The sequence below is a fragment of the Brassica napus genome, chromosome A5 (assembly GCF_020379485.1).
Source record: "Brassica napus cultivar Da-Ae chromosome A5, Da-Ae, whole genome shotgun sequence".
Lineage (NCBI taxonomy): Eukaryota > Viridiplantae > Streptophyta > Magnoliopsida > Brassicales > Brassicaceae > Brassica > Brassica napus.
Window position 1 is genome coordinate 16,915,650 of NC_063438.1, and position 24,182 is coordinate 16,939,831.

Sequence of the window (24,182 nt, forward strand, 5' to 3'; positions counted from 1 at the left end):
GTGTATCTCCTTGGTGGAGGGGCCATCTCATGGAAAAGCCAGAAGTCAGAGTTGATATACACATCTACTATGGAAGCTGAGTATGTTGCATGTTATGAGGCTTCTATTCAAGGAACATGGTTGCAGAATTTTGTGTCAGAGTTTGGTACTTTGAGTTTTGTTGACAAGCCTCTCACTCTTTACTGTGACAATCAAGCTGCAATCTTGTTCGCTAAGCATGATAGGATATCTAAGGGGGCTAAGCATATGGACCTAACATATATCACTAAAGCAAGATGTCAAAAGAGAAAAGTTTGTCATTGAACATATAGGCACTGAACTTATGGTTGCAGACATATTTACAAAAGCTTTACCTCCAAAGACTTTCATGAAGCATGCTGAAAGTATGGGTCTTGAGGATAGTGCTTAATGTTGTTTGTTTACGATTAGCCTATGTATGACAATTATTTGAGCTCTTTTATGACTTTTACATCTTTAATATATTATGTTTCCAATGTGCACACACATTATTGTTCGTTGGATTTATGATAACAGAATGAGTCTTTCGTTAAAGATATTAAAGGGACCATTACGATACTCCTACTTATGTTTATGGTCTAACTATGAAGGTGGTCAATGCGGTAGTACATGAAAAGGATCATGTTGCAGAATGATGTGTGACCGCCATGACTCTCATTGATTACTAGATTAGTCAAGATACTTATGATGACCAAATGAAAAATAAAGCTATAGCATATTATACCGGCCTTATGATTCCATAAAGAAAATATTAGTGGATCTTACTAACGACCAAGTGGGAGACTGTAAGGAATATTTCCTTTCCCTATTATATGGTCTTATAGTTATCTGTTTTCTATTGGAATATTGTTATTCTTTAATATATTTGGTGACCAATGAAATTGGAAATAAAGGAGTAATTCCTAATTTATCTCTACCTTGATGGACGGTTGAGATTAATCTAAATAAAACTCTAAAGAGGAATTAGGTCCTCTCTCCACCTATAAATACATATCTTTAGATCATCATAAATATATCTTAAAAGCAACAACTAATGTTATCGGCGAGGCGAGAGAAACCTAAAAGTTCCTAAGAAGAGATTGAGCTGTTCATCTTCCATTCAGGATTCAATCCATTCAGGAAGATCTCTCCGTCACAACGAATCCAGGTAACTCTATAAACATTCATATGATTCTATTATGTGATTAACCTAGATGTTTAATGATCTTAGGGTTCATGTAAACTTAACTTACAAGCCAGGCCAGGATCTCTTCACCCAGACCCTTTCTCCCACCTTGGAGTCTGGAACCATGTGGGTAGTTGCCCATCTAACTTGTGAATCAGTTTTGAGCTTGTCTTGAATGACTTGTGAACGTGGTTAGTTGCTCATCTAATCGCTTAGGTTTATTGCTTTGACATGGTTTTCTTTTGCTTAGTTTCTGTGAATATCAATATTTTTAGAGGCGTATCACTGGTTTGAATATGATGAGAGTTTAAATACGAAGAGTGTTTGCTTATTTATGTTTTGGCCGGAGTGTTTGAATACGATATGATAACTTAATAACTTATTTATGTTTAAACATGAGGAGTGTTTAATTCCATTTGAGATTTGTTTTTGAGTTGCAGTTCAGTAAACCCAAACACATATATATTCTTTGTTTGGTAGTCAGTTTCGGTTCACTCTATGAGTTTCTGTGTTTTTGTCTTTCTATGTTTGGTCATGACAAAACATAGAAGTAATTCATTTTAATATTTTCTTTGTTATCCTTCTATTTTCTTTGTTTTTTTTTTTATGATATCACTCTCATTCTAATATGACTTATGTTTCTATGTTTCCAGGTTTGGTCATGACGAGACAAAACTAACCCAGAAGATCACAAAGATCTTTATAAACAAGTTGATTGTTCTTATTACAGTTGGACTGTTGTACCTCGGCCCATACAAGAGAGATTATTTGTAGAATTTGCAGTTAAGTATTTTTCTTCTAAAATTCACATGTAAACTATTGTTTAGTTTTATTTATAACATCAAGCTTCTCTGCATTATTGTAGAAAACTCAGATGTGGCATCACTCACTAACCGGTACGGTTCACGAACGTTTGAGGAGATATGTCAGCGCCATATGAAAGACATGGTTTGCACATGTAGAACTTCTCGAGTGCAATCAACCTGGATTGTAGAAACAAATGACAGAATATTGGGACAATGCTGAATCCCATGATAAGATTGTGAAAACATCAGCAGCTCAAATGTCAGACCATAAAGAACTTGGTCCTGGATTGTAGAAACAAATGACAGAGTATTGGGACAATGCTGAATCCCATGATAAGATTGTGAAAACATCAGCAGCTCAAATGTCAGACCATAAAGAACTTGGTCCTCACAAGCACAACTCCGGCAGAAGTACCTACAAATCGAACAAGAAATGGTAACTTGCTTTTCTATCTCCATTCATACAAGTTAAGCTTTATTATGTGACATTAACCATTTTGGCAGACCGGTTAATTTGTTTACCATTTCAGGTGGAGGAATTTTGGCAGACCGGTTAATCTTGGATAAGCTTTCATCACGACGCATACAAAAAAGGATGGGACCTTTGTCGATAAAAAGCGCAGCAGGTTGCAGAGGCGTACCAAAAGAACAAGCAACCAAGTTGACTGCCCTTGAGACTGAAAACTCAAAGACTTCAGTACTTCGCACGATCCACAGCTCTCCCTTGAAGAGTATAACGATATATTCCTTATGGTAAACTGCTTCTTTTATATTTGGTTTTTATTTTGATACATGATACTCTTCTCTTCTGGTTTGATAGTCTGACAATTTGATTTGTTTTTGTAGTCTACTTTCACAAACAAAAGAGGGCGACACTACGGAACTGGAAGCCTCGAGAGAGTACTCTTGTCAATGGAAAGCGAATGTTCAGTGCATGCTCTTCTTCATTCATGAACCTGCAAAAACAGCTAGGCGACGCTCACCACAAAATTGAGAAGCAGGCTCCTTATAACGCGAAGCAATAAAAGAAGATCAACGACCTCTCTTTGGTGGAGAAGTTTTTGACTGCAACTGATCCAAGATTTCCTGAGTACATCGCCATTAATTCCACCTGATGCTTAGTTTCCCTTCTTGGTCCCCTTCTCTTGTACAAACTTATGTCTTTTGGTTGAAAACTAGTTTAACTCCATAAGAATAGGAGCTTCTTTTGTAACTTGTATCAAATGCTTGTTAATATTTTTAGTTTTCAAATTAAGTTCAAATGCTTGTTAATATTTTTAGTTTTCAAATTAAGTTCTAATTTGAGATTTAGAATCGTTTAATAGGATAGTTTTATAACATTAACATCATTCAAGCAAGAAATCCAGAAACTAAATACGTAACAAGTTACAAATCAGTCGGTAAAACATCACAAATCAGTTGTAAAGGAGTCACTAAATAGCTAAATTACACTTTTCAGTTACCTAGATACTCCGTAACTGCTCGCCAAATCAGTAACAAATCATCACTACGTATTCGCAATTTTACGACTATATAGCGACCTCGTATGTACGACTGAAAACGACAACTTCTCCCCAACCACATCCACATACCAACTTACAAGTAGTCGTAGACCAGACGCTTGGTACGTAGCAGGTTAGGCACAATTTTTTGCAACTGAACTTCGACAAGATACCCACTGCACTCTGTACTTGCAAGTCAGCCGTAAATCAGTCATTAAGTTGTGACTGATGTACGATTGTTTATATTTGCAACACGATGCTTTGCGACAAAGTGCCTCAGTCGCAAACCGCAAATAAACGACTGATTCCCCCAACTGATTGAAATGACTGTTTTCTTGTAGTGATTAAATAGCTTGTGAAAGTAACTAATATGAGCAAGTCTAGAAAATATCAATAATCTATAATCCGTGTCCTTTGGCTTATTGGAGGGACCAAATTGGTTTATATTTTCTCCGCTTTTAACACTTCGCATGTACAACCATTTTCTATTTATCCACAAGCTCGATATGTTTTGATTACGTGATCTTGAAAACGTTGACCCATGATTCTAGTATATGTTGTCTTCAATAACTTGTACATGGAATTGAGCTTGATAGCTGAGAATATTGTCTCTTTCAATGAATTTATTTGGGCATGGTTCATGCAACCCAACAATTGTATTACAATGAATTATTTACCATTTTCAAAATATTTTGAGTCATCTATTTTTGAAATTAACATTTGAAGTAGGTAAGTATTTGGAAGGTGCTACAAATAAAAGAGTTAAGTTAATGATAGGTTCAGTGTTGACTACATAGAGATATAGGAGATAAACACAGTGTACACTAAATTAGGCAATCATAGTTGTTTTTCTTTTTTGGAAATTAGTACTGATAGTTCAGATATGATTTCCGTCAAAGACTAAAGTTGATCATGCATGGGCAAATAAAGGTAAAACCATATCTTAAGTCTTATTAGAACATCTGGAGTCGAACTATTTGTCAGTATCATTTCACTGAGAGATAGTTGGACATGTATGTATATATCATGAAGTCATGGGGAAAATAGACAGTTGAAAATATCCAATCTGAAAACTTCTAGTAATTAATCTGATTCCGCGTCAGATTCTTATCCACACTAGAAAATTGACAGTTTTGTGTTTGGTGATTTTATCATTTATAAGATACGCCAAATCTTTTGTAACGTTTAAACATATGACTTATGCCTATGCAAAATAAATAAAGACCAACGCGAAAGAAATGGTCTCCGTGTCACTATGTAAGTATCTTTCAGATATTGATTGAAAACGATGAAGATAAATCGACACATATTAGATTACATTTCATATTTGACATGAAAAAAGTATAATAAAACTCGTTTTGGGGTCATTTTCGCGGAAATGGCTACTCAGAATCACCAATTTATATCATAAGAGGGTTCGGATTATCTATAATATTTCAAGGACCGGGTGGATTAGGTGCACGTGATTATTATTAGAAAATTATAACGCTCGCTTCACGCTACTGAATACACATTTTTTTTATTGTCAACCCATTATGAAAAGAGTTGATTACATATTAAGACACATTTTGTCTTTCTTTTACATAGAAAGACACATTATACATGTGACACACTTTCTAGTAGGTCTAAGGGGTTGGTTTGACAAAACAGTCCTTGTGAGAAACGGGATTGAATGTTGTTTCGTTGGGAAGAATAGTCTTGTTTCTAATTGACTTTGCTTTTTGACATTACTTTAGTTAGGCTTTTATTATTCATTCAATCTTTTGTTTTTAGTGATTGTATCTCATTTTTCAGATATATAAAACAAAGACAATTGTTACAATAAATTGTAATTTTTTTTTCTCCACATTTTAACATCCATTTTCATATATGCATTTTATATATTTTAACAATTATATAAATCACTTAAACATAAAAAATGTGGATGTGGATATCAAGATGTGGATATCAAGATGTGGACAAACTTCTCTGTTTTGATACAACAAAACGTAGACATGGATTCGTGTAACTAAAATCTCACCCAAAAAAAAAGAAGAGATTTTGGACGTGGACTCATGTTAACAAGATGATTCATGTTAACAAAAGAATATATGGAGTTGTGGACATGTAGTCATGTGGACAAGGACTCATGTGGATAAGAGAAGAAAAACGTAGACATAATAGACTCATGTTAACAAAAGAATAAAAACGTGGACATGGACTCATCATATTAACAAGGAACCATGTTACCAAAATCTCAACAAAACACTCACCACAAGTTATGGACTATATCACCAAACTTGATGGCTTGTTGGAAAAATAATAATACGAGGGGATTGAGCCGGGATTTCGGTTTGTAATTTAGGCACACGATGGGTAAACTAGGTTAATCAAATATATTCCATTAAAGAAAGAGTTATATCATCAATATTCATTAAATACAAAGCAAAAAAGAGTACAAGAAACATCTAACAAGTGAGATTGACATGAACTAAAAATCAGATTGTTACCTTGGCAATAGTTTGGAGTTCCCTAGCAGTCATATCAAGAGCAGCCGCATACCCTTAAAACCAAACAAATGATGGAGGTACAAATCTATGGCAGGAATTGTCTCAACAAAATACTCTTTTTCATCAAATTGGAACATTCACGATTGACCTCATCCACGACGGATCCCAAGCTCAGCCACGGCGAATCCCGAACTCATCCACGATTGAACTCATCCACAATAAAACTCATCCACGATTGAACTCATCCACGATTGATTTCACTACGAGCTCTGGTCTTATCATCACATATCGATCCTCTCTTGAATTTTGTTTTTGAACTCTCATCAGGAAAAGTCGTCTACCACTCGGAAGAGATCCCATTGCTCGCCGTCTTTGCCGCAAGTGGAGACGAAGATATTGAAGTAGCCACCATTAACCTTCTTCACGAACTTGGAGTCGCACTTGGTGAGAAACAGAGCAAACCTCTTCTTCTGCTGCTCCACCATGCTTGATTCTCAGAGATCACAGAAAAAGATGTCAACTTTGAGCAGAAGATGATTGCTATGCATTTTCTTGTTTTCAAATCTCATGTCCACATAATCTACTGTAACCATAAGAAAGAAAGTAAGATCATTGCTTAACTGAAACATAAAAATCAAGAAAATGTAAGAAACAAAACTCACCTTGTAGCCATCTCAAAGCGAGAACCAGAAGAAAAAAAGAAGAAGAAGATAAATGGGTTTTAAGCTTTGAGACAAAGAAAGAAACAAGTTCTTCATTGTCTTCAAAACGAGAATGAAGAGCAATTAAGTTTGATTAGGGTTTCTGGATTTGGGAAAGTGAATTTGAGATTTGAGATAAGGCAAAGGTAAAGTTTTTGGTTCGTCGGTAGTATAGTTTTTAAGCAAAAATATATTAGTTGTTTAGGTAGGATAAAATATAAATATATAGTTTGGGAACAACAATTGAGAACATGTTCAGTTCCGTTCCATTTTTTTTAAGTTAGGGTCATTCCTGTCTTTTCGATGTGTAGAAGTGTCCCTCAAGTGCTATGTGCTTTGAGGTGTAATTGCAAAGTGGAAAAGTGTCCCACAATGTAAAAAATTCTTATGAAAATGAGTATTCTTTTCTTGTCGACTTATGAAAATGAGTATACAAAATCATACATCTCACATCAAAGATAAAATATAACTCGCCAGTTACAAAATTCCAACCCGGGTGTGCATGCCACGTCGATAATGCGTGTCACGAGTATAAGAATGTTAAAATGAGTTGTCTCGTTTTTCATGCCACAATCATTATTATATAATTCAATATTTAAATTTGATTTCAGACTATTTGGAGCACGAATTAAATAAGGAAACTCTCTATCTATTAACTATACTAGATTCCTTTTCTGTGCTACACGCAGATAGTATCTTATAAATTTTAAATTTTTTTAAAAAAAAAATAGTTAAAGTTTAATTTACATTATTTTATACCAAAAATCACAAATATAGCTAAGAATTGGTTTGTTTTATTTGTGATTTTTTGATAATATTAAATTGATTGATTTATTGCTCATAGTTAACAAATTTTTTTGATTGGTTTTCAGTTTATAGTAATGTATAGTATTATATTTGGTGAGTGTATATATGTTGTGTTGTTCCAATATTGAGTTTTCATGTTAAAACAATACTATTCAAATTGATAACTTTTAACGATTAAATGTATGTTTTGTTGTTTTCTCTTGTATACGTATAAATTTTAATTTTTTTTTACTGAAATTTTTGTTTATTGATCATAGGCATATTTATATAAATTTTTTATCTCGAAATTTTACAGCATTTGTTTTTGTATGCTGACATTTTTTTCATATTTTCTTTACCTAGTTATACAAATAATACATACGTGTGTTTTTAGAAGAAGTTTTGATCCCGCAAATTTGAGCAAAACTCTTCATCATGTCAGCTCATCCATGTTTTCCTATAACCTTAGATTCATTAGATGCCTCATTAGAACCCTTTACGTATCCACAGATGGTTTTTCCTATTAATTATATAAAAGAGATTACATTGGACTGAAAATGGTGACTGATAATAAACAAGCTAATATATATGTTTATTTGTGTACGTGCAAATCTTACCTAAAAAGTAAAGTGCAATTTTATTGGTTGTATACAAAATATGTCTTGAAATCGTAATATAACTATCTTATCTATTAAAATCAAAACAAAAGAGTAAAGCTTCAATTCTCCAATACACACAACCTAAATACATATATGATTGATGCTTTGAGGTAGACTCATACGAAGAAACACCATGTCATAAATCTGCGTAGAAGCTTGATTTGCTTTGACAGGGATTTGTCAGTGAACATTAGTCCAAGTGTAATTACTTGCTTAATTTTCCCCAACGTTCTCTCTTCAATCTTCATATTCTCATCAACCATTCTCTCTCTAAGTTATCCGACCATAAACTCTTATTTACTCAACATACCTCCTTTCTGGATCTTCTTGTTCCTCACCAGGTTTTTGATTTGTAATCCTTTCCAAAATCCTTTCCAAGATAAACAATCCAAAGTTAAATATATATGTAGATGAAAACGCAAACAAAAACACACGTAACTTGAAATTTTTGTATTTTATATTTTCGAAGAAAGAGCCATTACTTGATGAGTAGGTTTCATCTCCAATCTTGAATTGAGAAATCAAGGGTTCTTGATCATCATCGATAACAAAACACTACTTGCATTCAGATCAAATATAATCCCAGGCCATTGTAGGAATAGATAAAACATACCTTCTACAACTCCTATAACCACTCTTAATCTTCTTCTCCATGACGAAGCCAATGAAGAGTTGAGCGTAAGTCTCTAATATTTTCTCCACCGATCGATTCTGTAACCAAAGCGATCAAGTTACTGCTAAAAATCTTACCAAATTCTTGTGTCTTAGCTTAAAACACACGCCTTTTCTCTTTCGATACCATCTTTATATAAACCTAACCTGTCATGTTTCTTAACGTTCCTATGTAGTCTGTAGATATCCGCTCCATTGCTCTTCCTCACAATTTTCTGTTCCCAGAACTCATTTGACACTATATCGAGCATAGGCGGATGTGAATTTGAGGCTTCTCCTGCATGTTCGTGGTAAGCAATCATGTCTTTTTGAGAGACAAACTTCCTAAGCAACAACAAAACGTAGATGTCATAAGAAGATTAGAAACTTACGAAACTTTGATTCCTATCAGTTTTAGAGACTCCATATATCTTTAAATCAAGCTTAAGTAGGTGTCTTTATCTATTTAAGAAATGAAAATCTGAACGTAGAGTTAATCATGGTTTAATTGGAGGAAAAAAGATAAGTGAGTACCTACTACATGTTTTACTGGATTTTTGGTAGAACTCGCCAGCAGGGAACTCTAAAAATGTAGTGGGAAAAGTGAACATGAGAGAGCCGATGTGGATGATGATCATTAAAGAAATCGACTGTCATGTACTTGGTTCCGATAAGGATGCCTCTTTTGGAATTATTGCAAGCTTCCAGAAATGGATTAGCCTAAACATCAACTTGGAATCTCCTGGTCCTGCTGAAACAAAAGTGGAGAATAGCTTGTATTGCACGGTGGCGACTGCCGTTTGATTTGCCATAGTGCTTGAATGCGTTTGCTGAGGAAGAGATTGTTGGGTTGGGATATATATATAGTCTCAATAGGGAAAGGAGAGAGATGGGATGCGATTCATTTAAGTTATTAATTAAGGGATCTTCAAGAGGCATTGGTATCATTGAGTAAGAGGAGGGATGTGGAGAGTTACACACCGATTTGTCTGGAGGATATCTTTGATTCATCATTGTTGCCGTCGCAGGAGTTATACAGAGGAGATGGGAAGACGATGAGTTTTGGAGGGTGTGTAGATGCCGTGACAACTTAGGTTAGAGGAAGAGGAAAGTAAAACAAATTTGTCATTAAATTAATGGGCCTATTACGTAGCACAAATTCGTGGCCCAACAACTTAACATCCTTGATGACATAGACAAATGATTGGTTATGAATATTTTGTCCTATGTGGCATACCTAGAATTGCTTCAATTTAGTTCCTTTTATATAGTAGAGATTTAGTTAACCATATTTGAACCTATAAAAATATTTTTCAGAATATAAAAGTCCTTAGATATAAAAATTAATAAATTTTACTTTGATAAACAAAATCGACTTCTAATCTTTCGTGGAAGCACCATAGTCTAATGGTTAATGTTTAAAGGCTTCTATACCCAGATCTGGGATTCGAATCCCAGATTATACAATTTATTGCAGAAAATAGGAAATCCATGTTTCAAGTCCCGGAAAGAGCGATTAATTACTTTAGACTACGAAAGAAAGGCTTACAAGGGATTTTCAACATGGTGCAAGTAAATCCAGTCAGGCGTGGATCTTCGTAGGACGGTTCAGGTGATTCAGTTAGGCGCAGATCCTCATAAGGCAGGTAGTATTGCCGGTTGTTAAATCGTCTATGTAATATTTCTCATAAATTGTAATGTCATAATAAATCAGCGTCAAAAAAAAAAAAACAAAATCGACATGTAATTTGAAACAAACATTTTTTTTTCCAAAATGTCATCTACTAATAAACGGAAAGAGTATTATAATAACCATGCAGGACATGTAAATGAATGATTAGGATTATATCATCATATATGTAATACGCAAAACGTCGTCACAAATTAGTAATATTGTTTAAAAATAAAATTATGCATTAACTCAACTTTTAAACAGGCGACAGAACAGAAACACAAGGCTGGCTAACTGAAGAAACAACAGCTTATTGGTTACAGAAGATTTGGCAAAAAAAATTATAATAACAAACAGATTTGAGCAACAAAAAGAGAAGGTGATAAGGTTATGATAGAGATTAAGTATGATATGTTGTTCAAGCATTTTTCTATCTGTGGAATGATGTCTCATGAAAAGGGATATTGCCCCTCCCTTGACATCAGAGCAAGGATCCAACCACCTCTAGAGCGATCAGGCGTGTTCTCGCTTGTACAGCTCCCTCAAGAACAGATATTACACCTGCAGTCCTCGCAGCAATCCTCTCGTCAGTCTTCGCTGATGGGAAGAGAACCACAACATCGATACACCTCTTCGCAAACTACACGACATGATCTACGTACCAACTTAAGTGGGAGCAATTATGAGAGCAGGGGCTCTCAGTCTCGCGCATGGGAGGACAGAGATCAACGAGGGCATCACAGTGATAGGGTCATGCGACGTCGTCATGAATACAATCAGAGCAATAGAGATGGTGGAACACAGCATGGTCCTTATGATCGGAGAAAGGAGCAAGCATGAAGGGTTAAGTCGAGGAAAGATGAGGCATCTGACGTTGTTCAAGCTCGTCCCGAACACGCTGCAACATCTCGGGAGATTGTTCCGTATGAACATGTCTCTGCACCGAGTACTGCTGACAACAATGCTGGCGGGTCTAGTAGGAAGTTGGCGAGCCCAATTGTTACTCCAGTGCGTGAGCCTCATATGGTGGAGAATGTAACTCTTCGTGACAGAGGAGATGCTCGTTCTCTTACGTTCTCTCCATTGAGGGAAACGGAACCGTCGGGAGCTAAAGATCAAATGATCGAGGCTTTACATGACATGGAGATGGTGGATCAACAAGATGGACGTATGTCGGATGCTGAAGGTAATGAGGATGATCTTCTTGGCCTAGATCTTACGGAGATGGAAAACAATGACGGTAGGGATGAACCTCTGGATTTGAGGGGAAGACCTTCTGGTACGAAGTCGACAAGAAACAGGAAACTGGGAGTCAAACGTAGTGCTCCAGTGGGCATACGCAGTCGGAAATTTTAGATCCTTGTAGGGGATCTCCAACTAAGCGATCGTCGTCAACTAGTGCACTTGCGCTAGGAGCAGAAAACTCAAGGCGACATCGCCAAGGAACAAGGAAGATCAAAGAGAGTTCTTCAAAGCATGAGGGTTTGATGAGTTCCAAAAACTCATCACACAAGTATCAATGAGGACGTTCAGTTGGAACTGTCGAGGGATAGGGAATGACCTCAAAGTTTGACGCCTTACGGAGATATGTCAGAAGTATCGCCCAGGACTTGTATTCCTTTCTGAAGCGAAGAACAAAAGGCGCAAAACATTCAGGCCGACTTAGGATTTGATCACTCGTTTACCGTTGAGCCACTTGGTCTCAGCGGAGGTTTAGCTCTCTTATTTATGGATGAATTTCAAGTTAATGTTTTATTTTCGAATAACAGAATGATTGACATTGAGGCAGTCATTGATGGAATAAAAGTCTTTATGACATTTGTTTATGGAGACCTTATTTTAGAACGTAGGGATCTGGTTTAGAAACGTCTTACGCGTTTTTCAACAACATGAAATGGACCATGGTTCATGATAGGTGATTTTAATGAAATAAATGAACATAGTGAGAAAGTGGGAGGCAGAAGGCGGTCAGATAGTCCTTTCTTGCCTTTTAAGCAAATGCTGAGTTACTGTGGCATGCTGGAATTTCCATTCACCGGAAATAAGCTATCATGGGTAGGGAAAAGATCAAGAGGGACGACTGTTAGATGTCGTTTGGATAGAGCAGTGGGAAATGAGGATTGGCATGAAAAGTTTCCCCACTCAGCTGTCAGATATCTCAGGCGGGATCGGATCATCGTCCGGTCCTAGCAGATATTTTGAGAAAGCCAGCGAGGAGAAAAAAAAAGTTTAAATTTGACAAACGCTGGCTGGATAATGAAGAACTACGGCAAGTCATTCTCGCAGGATGGAAGTCGGAAGAATTGTCTTTGGAGGCGAATATTATAAAGCACATTGCTAATTGCAGGAAAGCTTTAAGCCATTGGAGGAGACAAGATAATGTGAATTCCAGAAAGTTAGTAGAGGAGCTTAAAGAAAAGGTGGAGGACCTATACTCGAATGACGATGCTACCTCGGAGGAAATAGCAGCTGCCCTGAAGGAATTATCTACTGCTCTTAAGGCAGAAGAGATGTTTTGGAGACAGAAAAGTAGGGTTTTCTGGTTAAGGGAAGGTGATAGGAACTCAAAATATTTCCATGCGCCAGTAAAGCAGAGAAGAACAAAGAATAGGATAACACAACTTCTGGATGAAAATGGGAATGTCGTGGAGGATGAGGAAGGATTAGTAGCCATCGCCACAAGTTATTTCCGACAAATATTTGAATTATCCAACCCTGAGGATATAGCTGAAGCGTTATCTGAGATCTCACCTACGATTACTGGGGCAATAAATGAGGACTTGACAGCCCAGTGACTGAGTGGGAGGTCAAACTAGCTTTGTTTGCTATGCACCCAGAGAAAGCTCCAGGACCGGATGGAATGACAGCTCTCTTCTATCAGAAGTTTTGGGATATTGTAAAAGATGATTTAACTTGTATAGTTAATCAGTTTCTTTTTGAGGGAACTATGGCACATGGCCTGAATGACACGAACATCTGTTTGATTCCTAAGACAACAAAATCGAATGAGATGACAAAGTTTAAACCTATCAGTCTACGCAATGTCAGCTACAAGATAGTATCTAAGGTCTTATGCCAAAGATTGAAGAAGATTCTTCCACAGTGGATATCAGAGCCCAGTCAGCCTTCGCCGCTGGTAGACAGATTACAGATAACATCATGATAGCTCAGGAGATGTTTCACGCTTTGAGAAATAAACCGGGAGGAAGGGTTAAACGAATGGCCATAAAAACTGATATGAGCAAAGCATATGATAGGATGGAGTGGTCATTCATTGAGGCAGTCATGAGGAAGATGGGTTTTTCACAAATGTGGATTGACTGGATCATGCGATGTATCACCTCGGTTAAGTATAAAGTCCTCATGAATGGAGAACCGAGGGGAAACATTGTCCCTGGGAGAGGTTTATGACAAGGAGATCCTTTGTCTCCTTTCATATTTATTCTATGCACCGAAGCGCTCGTTAGCCTTCTTAATCAAGCAGAGTTTCAAGGGAAGATAACGGGGATGCGAGCCACTCGTGCTTGCCCCTTGGTATCTCACCTTCTTTTTGCTGATGATAGCCTTTTCTTTTGCAAGGCGGAGCCCCGTGAATGTGAAGAAGTTATGAAAGTTGTAAGGAAATATGAGAAAGCATCAGGTCAACGTATTAATTTTGACAAATCCTCATTACTCTTTGGTAAAAGGGTTCCAGCGAATGATAGGCAACATATTAAGGATACTCTTGGTATATAAAATGAAGGCGGGATGGGCTCATACTTAGGAATTCCGGAAGACATCAGTGGATCAAAGTGTAAACTATTTGCTTTCTTAAAGGATAAGCTTCTACACAGAGTGAATGGCTGGACGGGTAGATGGTTATCGAAGGGAAGAAAGGAAGTGTTGATTAAATCTATATTTCTAGCTCTTCCGACCTATGTCATGTCCAGCTTTCTGCTCCATTTGGAGATATGTGAGAACCTAGCAAGTGCCATTGCACAGTTCTGGTGGAGTTTGAATCCTCCGAAAAGAGGAATCCATTGGGAAAAATGGGAAAAGATGTGTGCACCTAGAGAGGAGGGAGGAATTGGTTTCCGTATGATCCAAGAATTTAATCTAGCTCTTCTAGCTAAGCAGCTATGGTGTCTTGTTCAATTTCCGGATTCACTTGTAGCAAGAGTCCTATGGGGAAGATATTACCGTTCGAGTTCGCCGTTGCGAATGGGCACAACAGATACCCCATCGTATGTATGGACAAGTATCACTGCTGCGAGGAAGCTATTACTTTTGGGCATCATAAGCAAAGTGCATTCAGGGTACGAAATTAATGTGTTGGAGGATCTTTGGATCCCTTCAACGCCAGCTAGACTGGCACGGGCACGGGCTCCAGCAGTGAACCCAAAGATGATCGTAAGCAGCCTTATCAATCCAGCTACAAAGGAATGGGATGTTCGGCTGCTGGAGCAATATGTAGATCAAGAAGATATTCTGATGATTTTGAGTTTGGCCATAAGCCCTACCCATCGACGGGATACATTTTGTTGGAGTTACACAAAGAACGGACAATATACTGTTAAGTCAGGATATTGGGTTGCTACAAACTTGATGAGAGAGGAGGAGGACTTAGAAGTTCTACAGCCCAGCATTTCAAAACTTCAAGTCTTTGCTTAGAAGGTGAATGCGCCACAAAAGATATGTCATCTTATATGGCAATTAATATCTTGACAGGTTGCTGTAACAAGGAATCTGGTACGCCGTAATATGCGATGTGATAATTACTGCCCAAGATGTGGAGCACCAGAAGAGACCGTTACTCATGATATTTTCGAGTGTCCACCGGCCTTACAAGCATGGGAATTATCATCGCCGTCGAGTTCTGAAATTTTCCCGGTACCAAGTATTTATGCTAATATGGACTACCTTTTTTGGAGAAAGAATGGTATTCTGGAGCTGAATGATGATAGAGATCCTTATCCTTGGATAATTTGGTACATCTGGAAAGCTAGGAATGATAAGTTATTTAGAGGTATAGACAGAGATCCATTAGAGCTAGTTAGGTATGCAGAGGGGGAGTGCCAAGCTTGGTATAATGCAAGAGACACTGTACCGAATCCGCCAAATGTACAAACTAATGAACAAACACAAGCCTTAAGCTTGAGTAATATTTGTATGGTGGATGGTTCATGGACCTCCACAGCTCAGTTTAGTGGAATGGGATGGGTTTGGAAGGATACATTGGGGAAGATACAGTTCATGGGCTCAAGGAACTTGCGGAGGAGGGAGACGGCGCTACACTCGGAACTGGAAGCACTAAAGTGGGCAATGGAGAGTATGATTCAACACTCGACCTATCAGAGGTTTGGGACGGACTGCAAGGACCTGATTGCAATGATAGAGCAGCCAGAAGATTGGCCCAACTTCTCAACTGAACTGGAAATCATTCAAACGCTTCGGTTATGTTATTCGGACTTCAAGATCAGCTACTTTCCAAGGACGTGGAATGAGATTGTAGACTCGTTAGCTAGGAATGCACGTTCTTTTCATAGATCCTTATGTTTTATTGGTTGTTCTATTCCGGTCTAGCTTTCCAAACCACCTCAAGTTTGAGTAATAGAATAGCCGTTTCCCGTAAAAAAAAAAAGAAGGTAATGGGTAAAAAGACTGGGAAGGGAGTTTTCCCCCCCCCCCCCCCGGTGCGATAGCTGGCATTCCGGTTTTCGAGACTTCAAGGCTGGTATGTACAACACCACCACAGATCCGTTACTAGTCAGCGCTAAAGTTAAACCACTTGTAGATGCATCCTACGACCATAAATTATTTGTCTTAATGAAGAAACGGCTCCAAAACCCAAGCCGGCTGATATCACTCAAATTATCCTAAAAAGTAAATTTACTCTCTCAAATAAGAGGTTCAATTGTAGTACTTAGGGATCAAATCCACAAGGAGCTAGGGAACCTAATAAATCTAATTAAATTTGTTAAGTAAGGTGGTTTAATGATTTATATGTAAAATTGCAGTTTGTTTGTTGAGCAAGTAATTGTTTGATTGATTGGTTGAGGTTTTGGTGCTTCAAAAAAAAAGCTAGACTTAGAGTTTTTATTCAGAAAACTTAGAATTATAATCCTATAGATGCCTAATGAGTTGCATGCATGATAATATAGGGCTCAACACTTATAAACGAACCACTAGACTTTCGCATTCTAGGTTCGTCTATTGACCAGTGTCGATCGATGATTCTATATGAATATCGACCGATACACTATTCGCAACGTCGATCGAGTATTCTATTTGAATATCACTCGATGCTATTGTTCAAGTGTTAATGTGCGGGTTGAATGTGCTCACTAAGCTCACTAGATCAGCTCTCGTCTTACTCTAGCAAGAATCTTAGCTCAATTAGAATGGTTTCAAGATGAGATTGAAGCTATCGCTTATATCTAACAATCCTAGGGCAAGTTCTAGGTAGCTAATCAAAAATCAGGCATTAATGACGATCATAATGATCATTATCACAACTCAGCAATCTATAGTTGGGGCTAATCCCTCATAACCTATTTAAACCCTAAAATCTAATAATGGAACTACTCAGACATGGTCAAGCAATTCATAACAGCAATAAGGTAAGAAAACTTCATTAGAATAGTAAATAGATATCAATAGAGTTCCAATCACAAATATAACTTGGATCTTCTCTCCAATCAATCAAAATCCTAGACAACCTTTACTGAAAATAGTAAAACAAAAAATACAAGAAAAGCACACTTTGTCTCTAATATGGTGGCAAAGCTTATATAATTAGGTTAAAACTCGTCAGGGGTAATCTTGTAAATTGGTGAAGACTTGGGCTTCAAGTCGGTTGTGACAAAAAGGGTTTTCTGCGCGCTTCGCTGTCGATCGATGTTCTGATGTGAACATTGATATATATATTTCTCCCTCAGTATCGACCGATGGTCGAGCTCGATGGTCATATCGGGTGCTTGCTCTAAATATCTCCAAAATGCCCCAAAATCATCACTTATCTCTAAATCACTCATGATCTTATAAATATAATATATAGACTCTATAATATAATAATTAGTTATAAAACACCTATAAACCATGGGTGAAAATGGGTCAAATCCATGGCTTATCAACTCCTTCAGACTTACCCTTTTGCTTGTGCTCAAGTAGAGTAGTGCATGTAGCATCAGTATCGGACTCAGGGATTGAAGCCCCTTGAGCATATGTCCTCTGACTTGCTGCATTACGTAGATGACCCTCCTGGTCATGCAGGTCTCCCCTCTCATCACGTACAAGAATCAAAGGGGCAACCATGTCTCGCGCTCAGTATCAATCGAAGTTCGGACTGAAGTATCGATCGATATCGGATGGAAGATGTCGGTCGATGGAAGATGAGTGTCTTTGGTCGAGGGTGGTGAGCGAGTGTCGGTCGACGGGACTAGTGCCTGGGTCGATGGTGGTTGACGAAAATCGAGCGATGAACAAGTGTTGTTGTCGATCGATGAGGAGCGCGCTTCTTTGCGGATTGAAGGCTCCAAGCTTGCAGGATCTGGTGAGAATAGCAGTTGAGTTTCCTTGTTGCTTCTGGTACTGTTGGGCATGTACTTGAAAATCCAAGAAAAAAACTTATGTGAGAAACTTAACAAAATCAAATCTAATAGGCGATCAAAGCTCCCCGGCAACGGCGCCAAATTTGATATCACTTAAATTACCCTAAGTAGTGAATTTACTCTCTCAAAATAAGAGATTCAATTGTAATACTTATGGATCGAATCCACAAGGATCTAGGGAACCTAATAAATCTAATTGGATTTGTTAAGTAAGGTGGTTTAGTGATTTAAATGTAAAATTGCAGTTTGTTGAGCAAGTAATTGCTCAATTGATTGGTTGAGGTTTTGGTGCTTAAAAAGGAAATAGCTAGACTTAGGGTTTTTATTCAGAAAACTTGGAATTATAATCCTATAGATGCATAATGAGTTGTATGCATGATAATATAGAGCTTAACACTTATAAACGAACCACTTGGCTTTCGCTTTCTAGGTTCGTCTATTGACCAGTGTCGATAGATGATTCTATATGAATATCGATCGATACACTATTCGCAATGTCGATCGATTATTCTATTTGAATATCAATCGAATCGTTCAAGCGTTAATGTGCAGGTTGAATATGCTCACTAAGCTCACTAGATCAGTTATCGCCTTACTCTAGCAAGAATCTTAGCTCAATTAGAATGGTTTCAGGATGAGATTGAAGCTATCGCTTATATCTAACAATCCTAGGGCAAGTTCTAGGTAGCTAATCTAGAATCTTGTATTAATGACAATCCTAATGATTATTATCATAACTCAGCAATTTATAGTTGGAGCTAATCCTTCATAACCTTTTTAAACCTTAAATCTAACAATGGAACTACTCAGACATGGCCAAGCAATTCAAACACCAATAAGGTAAGAAAACTTCATTAAAATAGTAAATAGATATCAATGGAGTTCAAATTACAAATATAAATTGGATTTTCTCTCCAATCTATCAAAATCCTAGAAAACCTTTGCTGAAAATAGTAAAACACGAAAAAAAAGAAAAGCACACTTTGCCTCTAACATGGTGGCAAATCTTATATAATTAGGTTAAAACTCGTCAAAGGTAATCTTGTAAATTGGTGAAGACTTGGGCTTTAAGTCGGTTGTGACTATGAGCTTTCTGTGCGCTTCGCTGTCGATCGATGTTCTGATGTAAACATCGATTGATATTTCTCCCTCACTATCGAACGATGGTCATCTCGGGTGCTTGCTCCAAATATTTCTAAAATACTCCAAAATCATCACTTATCTCCAAATCACTTTTGATCTTATAAATATAATAAATAGACTCTATAATATAATAATTAGTTATAAAAACACCTATAAACCATGGGTGAAAATGGGTCAAATCCATGGCTTATCACCGCCACCTTTTTATGACTCGTTGTCCCAGAAATTCTGACAAGCCGCATAACCTCCCCCCCCCCCCTCCTGCAGAGAAAGAAGATCTAGGCCGGAGGAGATGAAATCATCGCCAACGGCCATCCCATTTTAAACCTCAGCCGTCATTGAAATCCATTCAAACAAATGCAAAAGCAAACTTCTCTCATGGTGACTAACTAGGGGTTTTCAATGGCCGCTCCTTTGTCCTTTAAAAAAGATTTCTACTATACTTCCAATGAGTCACCAGAATTCGAATTTTTCTTAGTAGTCCTCCATGTAAAAACTGAACCAATTCGCAGTGAGGATGAAGAAGTACCTCTAGGTAACGTTGGTCAGGGGTTGGGTCGTTAAAGTTGAGCGGATTCAAAAGGGAGAAAGGAATTGAAAAAAAAACAATTAGGCGGGTGCAGTTCAATTGCCACTAAAAGGCTTTTAATCAATTAGTTGGCTTGTTGATAAGAATACAAAAAATTAGGGGTGTTTTAGAGTATCCATTTGGTTCGGGTTTATATGGGTTTCGCGTTTTTGGATTTACAAATTTCAGTTTCATTCGATATTTATAAATTTCGGTTCGAGTTGGCTTAGATCTTTGTGGGTTTAGTTCGGGTTCGGATAATCTGTTTAACTTAATTTTAAAATTTATATATACTTTAAGTTTCTCAAAATCTAAAAATAAAAATGATATATTATTACATAAGATTTTGAATAATATATGCCCAAATACCTAAACTTAATGGTTTGGCTTTGTAGTTACAAAAATTGGCTTGATTTGAATATTTAGATAGATAATCAAATAGATACTTCAAGTATTATGGTGTTTTTAGTATTGTTTAACTATTTTTTATTTTGACTGTTTGTATATATTTATGAGTATTATGACAAACTTTAAAATACTTTATATGTTTTATATATTAAATCTAAAAATTTGGTACTACCTTCCGGGTTAGATGGGTTCGATTTTTCTGATCGGTCTTTTTTTCTTTGCCCGGCTCTGAAAAAAAAACGGGCTGATAAATAGGACCAACGGCAAGCATGATATTATATATACTCAGATGGTGGGCTCAAACTTCCACAGCATTATATTATTTTAAGTTTTTTAATTATTTAATTGGATATAGACTATATAATGCATTATTATATGATATTTTATATACAATATAAACTAAACTATATTATATCCACTTACTATGCGTAGGGCAACAACCCAACATACTTGGTCCTTGCCACAAGAAAAGAAAAACGTGTTTTTTCGTAGAACTGTCAACGTTTTATAAATATTTGTAAACGTCAAGGGTTTCAAAATCCTTAGAAAAAGGTTAGGTCTTTTACCCACACGATTAGGTGTTAACTCTTTTTTATTTGACAACTGCTAAACTAAATAACTACCCCAGCCGGTTCGGAGAGCCAAGCCAGTGATGTAAAATCGACATAAAGCGTAGCTGTAGGAGAATTTTTCGCACCACGTACAAGTGTTCTTGGAATATGTCTGATCCAGAAATCAGGGAGAAACACTTACCGTGTCTTTGAACGGTCTGTAGGTGTTAACCAAATTATACTTTCAAGCATTTTTTGGACATAAAAATGTCCAGTTAATAACAATTATTCTGAGATTATTGACTGGATTTCACAAGCTGATGTTACAAAAACACATTAGGTTGAGAAAAAAAAAAGAAAATAGAAGGATAAAAGATTTTTTAAACAATAAATTCATTACTAATCCAAAAATGAGAATACGATGAGTTAGAAAATTTTGTTTTATCAGAGAAACAATACCGATTATTAAAGACAAAATCTTCCATATTGGTTTGGAAAAGATCTTTATTAATACATAAAATAGATTGACCAATCCATTTATCAGCTATTGGTTTTAGGTTGGAAATTCATCTAGCTTTTAACATAGTATCAGAGTCGATACATACAATACAACATGATCCACATCGATCTAGCCCAAGTTAGCCCATCGATCAATCCTCGAACATTCCAAGATTGACGCTCAAAGAACCATCATTTAGAAGAGATATATTAGAGAAAAAGTCTCTCACATCGATAGTTGGAAATCCATCTAGCTTAACAACGATAGATTACATGTATCCAGCGACAAACAGCAAAATAAAAATAGAAAATAGCTAAGAGAAATTGGCTTGGGAAGAAGACATCTTGAAGCAAAGCTTCCTCTCTGATGAACACGGGCGGAGAGCCCAACAGAAAATTACTACATTGCAGACACCAAGTGTCCAAGCTGGTCCATAGTTCCGTCATATTCACCCACTATCGGAGGAGTCTCGCTGCTACCAACGCCAGAATCACAAGATCTAACACCTGAAACCCTAGCAGTCATCTCGTATCATCTCTATCTCGCAAGTCCGACCAAACATACTTGGTCCTTGCCACAAGAAAAGAAAAACGTGTTTTTTTCATAGAACTGTCAACGTTTTATAAATATTTGTAAACGTCAAGGGTTTCAAAATCCTTAGAAAAAGGTTAGGTCTTTTACCCACACGATTAGGTGTTAACCTTTTTTTATTTGACAACAACTGCTAAACTAAATAACTACCCCAGCAGGTTCGGAGAGCCAAGCCAGTGGTGTGGAATCGACATAAAGCATAGCTGTAGGAGAACTTCTCACACCACGTGCAAGTCTGTCTGCCAAGGTTTTGTGCTCTTGAAATATGTCTGATCCAGATATCAGAGAGAAACACTTACCGTGTCTTTGAACGGTCTGTAGGTGTTAACCAAATTATACTTTCAAGCATATTTTTGGACATAAAAATGTCCAGTTAATAACAATTATTCTGAGATCATTGACTGGATTTAACAAGATGATGTTACAAGAACACAGTAGGTTGAGAAAAAAAATAGAAGGATAAAAGATTTTTTAAACAATAAATTCATTACTAATCCAAAAATGGGAATACGATGAGTTACAAAATTTTGTTTTATCAAAGAAACAGTACCGATTATTAAAGATAAAATCTTCCATATTAGTAGTTGGAAAAGATCTTTATTAATACATAAGATATATTGACCAATCCATTTATCAGCTATTGGTTTTAGATTGGAAATTCATCTAACTTTTAACATAGTATCAGAGTCCGACACATACAATACAACATGATCCACATCGATCTAGCCCAAGTTAGCCCATCGAACATTTCGAGATTGACGCTCAAAGAACCGTTATTTAGAGGAGATATATTAGAGAAAAATTCTCTCACATCGATAGTTGGAAATCTATCTATCTTAACAATGATAGATTACATGTATCCAGTGACAAACAGCAAAATAAAAATAGAAAATAGCTAAGAGAAATTGGCGTGGGAAGAAGACATCTTGAAGCAAAGCTTCCTCTCCGATGAACTTAAAATACTCGAATCCAATCTGAAGTGTAGAAATGCCCGAATGGATTTTATACTTCTATACCGAAATACCCGAACATCCGAAATACCCGACCCAAATCCGAACGGATATCCGAACATCCACCCCTACCAACTGGTCACTAATCTATTTTCTCGACTGCAAGGAAATCCAATTTATGCAATTATATCAAATATTTAAGTATGGACTTAGAAGGAAAATGTTTTTTAAAGCTAGATATAATTTCCTTTTAATGGTTCCATCCGGTTTTCTCTTTGCTCCGAGTTATTTCCTTGACTATGCTATAAGTTGATGATATTTTGACAATGGGCAAAAGGAACATGTCGAACATATGCTTTCGTTTGTAACGTTATGGGGTATAAAGGAACATGTCGAACATCGACTTGTATTGTATTTTTGGTAGCTTTTCATCCATAACATGCTATATTTCCATACCATATCCACCTTATGAATTTATATGAATTTTCAACAAGATAACCATTTATATGAACATCATTCATGTTCCACGGGCACGCAATCAGACTTCTTATTTTTTAACTAAGACTGCTAGATATTTTCATAGGGAATAACATTTTATTGGTTGTTCTATTCCGATTTGGTTACCTAGACCACCTCAAGTTTGAGTAATATAATGACTTTTTGACGTCAAAAAAAAAAGAAAAAAACAATCGAATAATAGAATAGTCTTAAAAAAAAAGCAATCGTACCATCTAATTACATGCACAGAGTAAATAAAATTTACAAATGTTGCTGACTTTTTACAAATGTTGCTGACTTCCAATTTTTTCCAGTAATTTTTTACTTTCACTACTTTTTATTACTGAAAATTAAAAAAAAAATGTAACTTGACAAATTCTCTGCTAATAAATTTTTAGTTTTGGTTTATCAAAAGATAGTTAAATAAAAAGGTAAAAATGGTTAATTATCACCAACAGAGATGACAAACCATAACATGAAGGATATATCATCACATAATTACACATTTAGATATAATTAATATATTTAAAATTACATGGATTATATGAATTACAAAAAGACCTGCGAATATATGTTATGTTGATAATATCATCAACATAATATTTATAATTAAACTGTATTTCTAAATAAAAGTTGACAACTTTTTATGATGTTTTGACATGTTTTCATATGTTAATGGTTGTATAATATTGCACTTGAATGTTTGCTCTATGTACTATTTTTTAGTTGTGTTATATGATCCTTTTTTCATGGATTTATCTGATTATGGTTTCTCTTTCTAACGCTCCATAAATTTTACATTTCCAATTGATTTATGGTTTTTTTTTAATGGTTGTATAAAATTATGATTTATGGTTTACAAATAGGATTTTTAAACACTTATTACTCTAGATTCAACCAACTAACATTTCCTTTTGTTAAATATGAACCACGACT

The 24,182-nt window shown here is 36.4% G+C and overlaps 1 long non-coding RNA gene and 1 pseudogene across 1 annotated transcript; both read right to left on the reverse strand.

The window, feature by feature from the left end:
* Positions 1-5,843: 5,843 nt before the first annotated feature.
* On the reverse strand, positions 5,844-6,929 carry LOC106345193. The gene is made up of 2 exons (XR_001270230.3): positions 6,643-6,929; positions 5,844-6,563 (listed from the first exon to the last, which is right to left on the reverse strand). It is a non-coding gene; the product is annotated as an uncharacterized LOC106345193 (long non-coding RNA).
* A 369-nt stretch (positions 6,930-7,298) lies between these two features.
* Positions 7,299-9,589, reverse strand: LOC125608625 (annotated as a pseudogene).
* Positions 9,590-24,182: the final 14,593 nt, after the last annotated feature.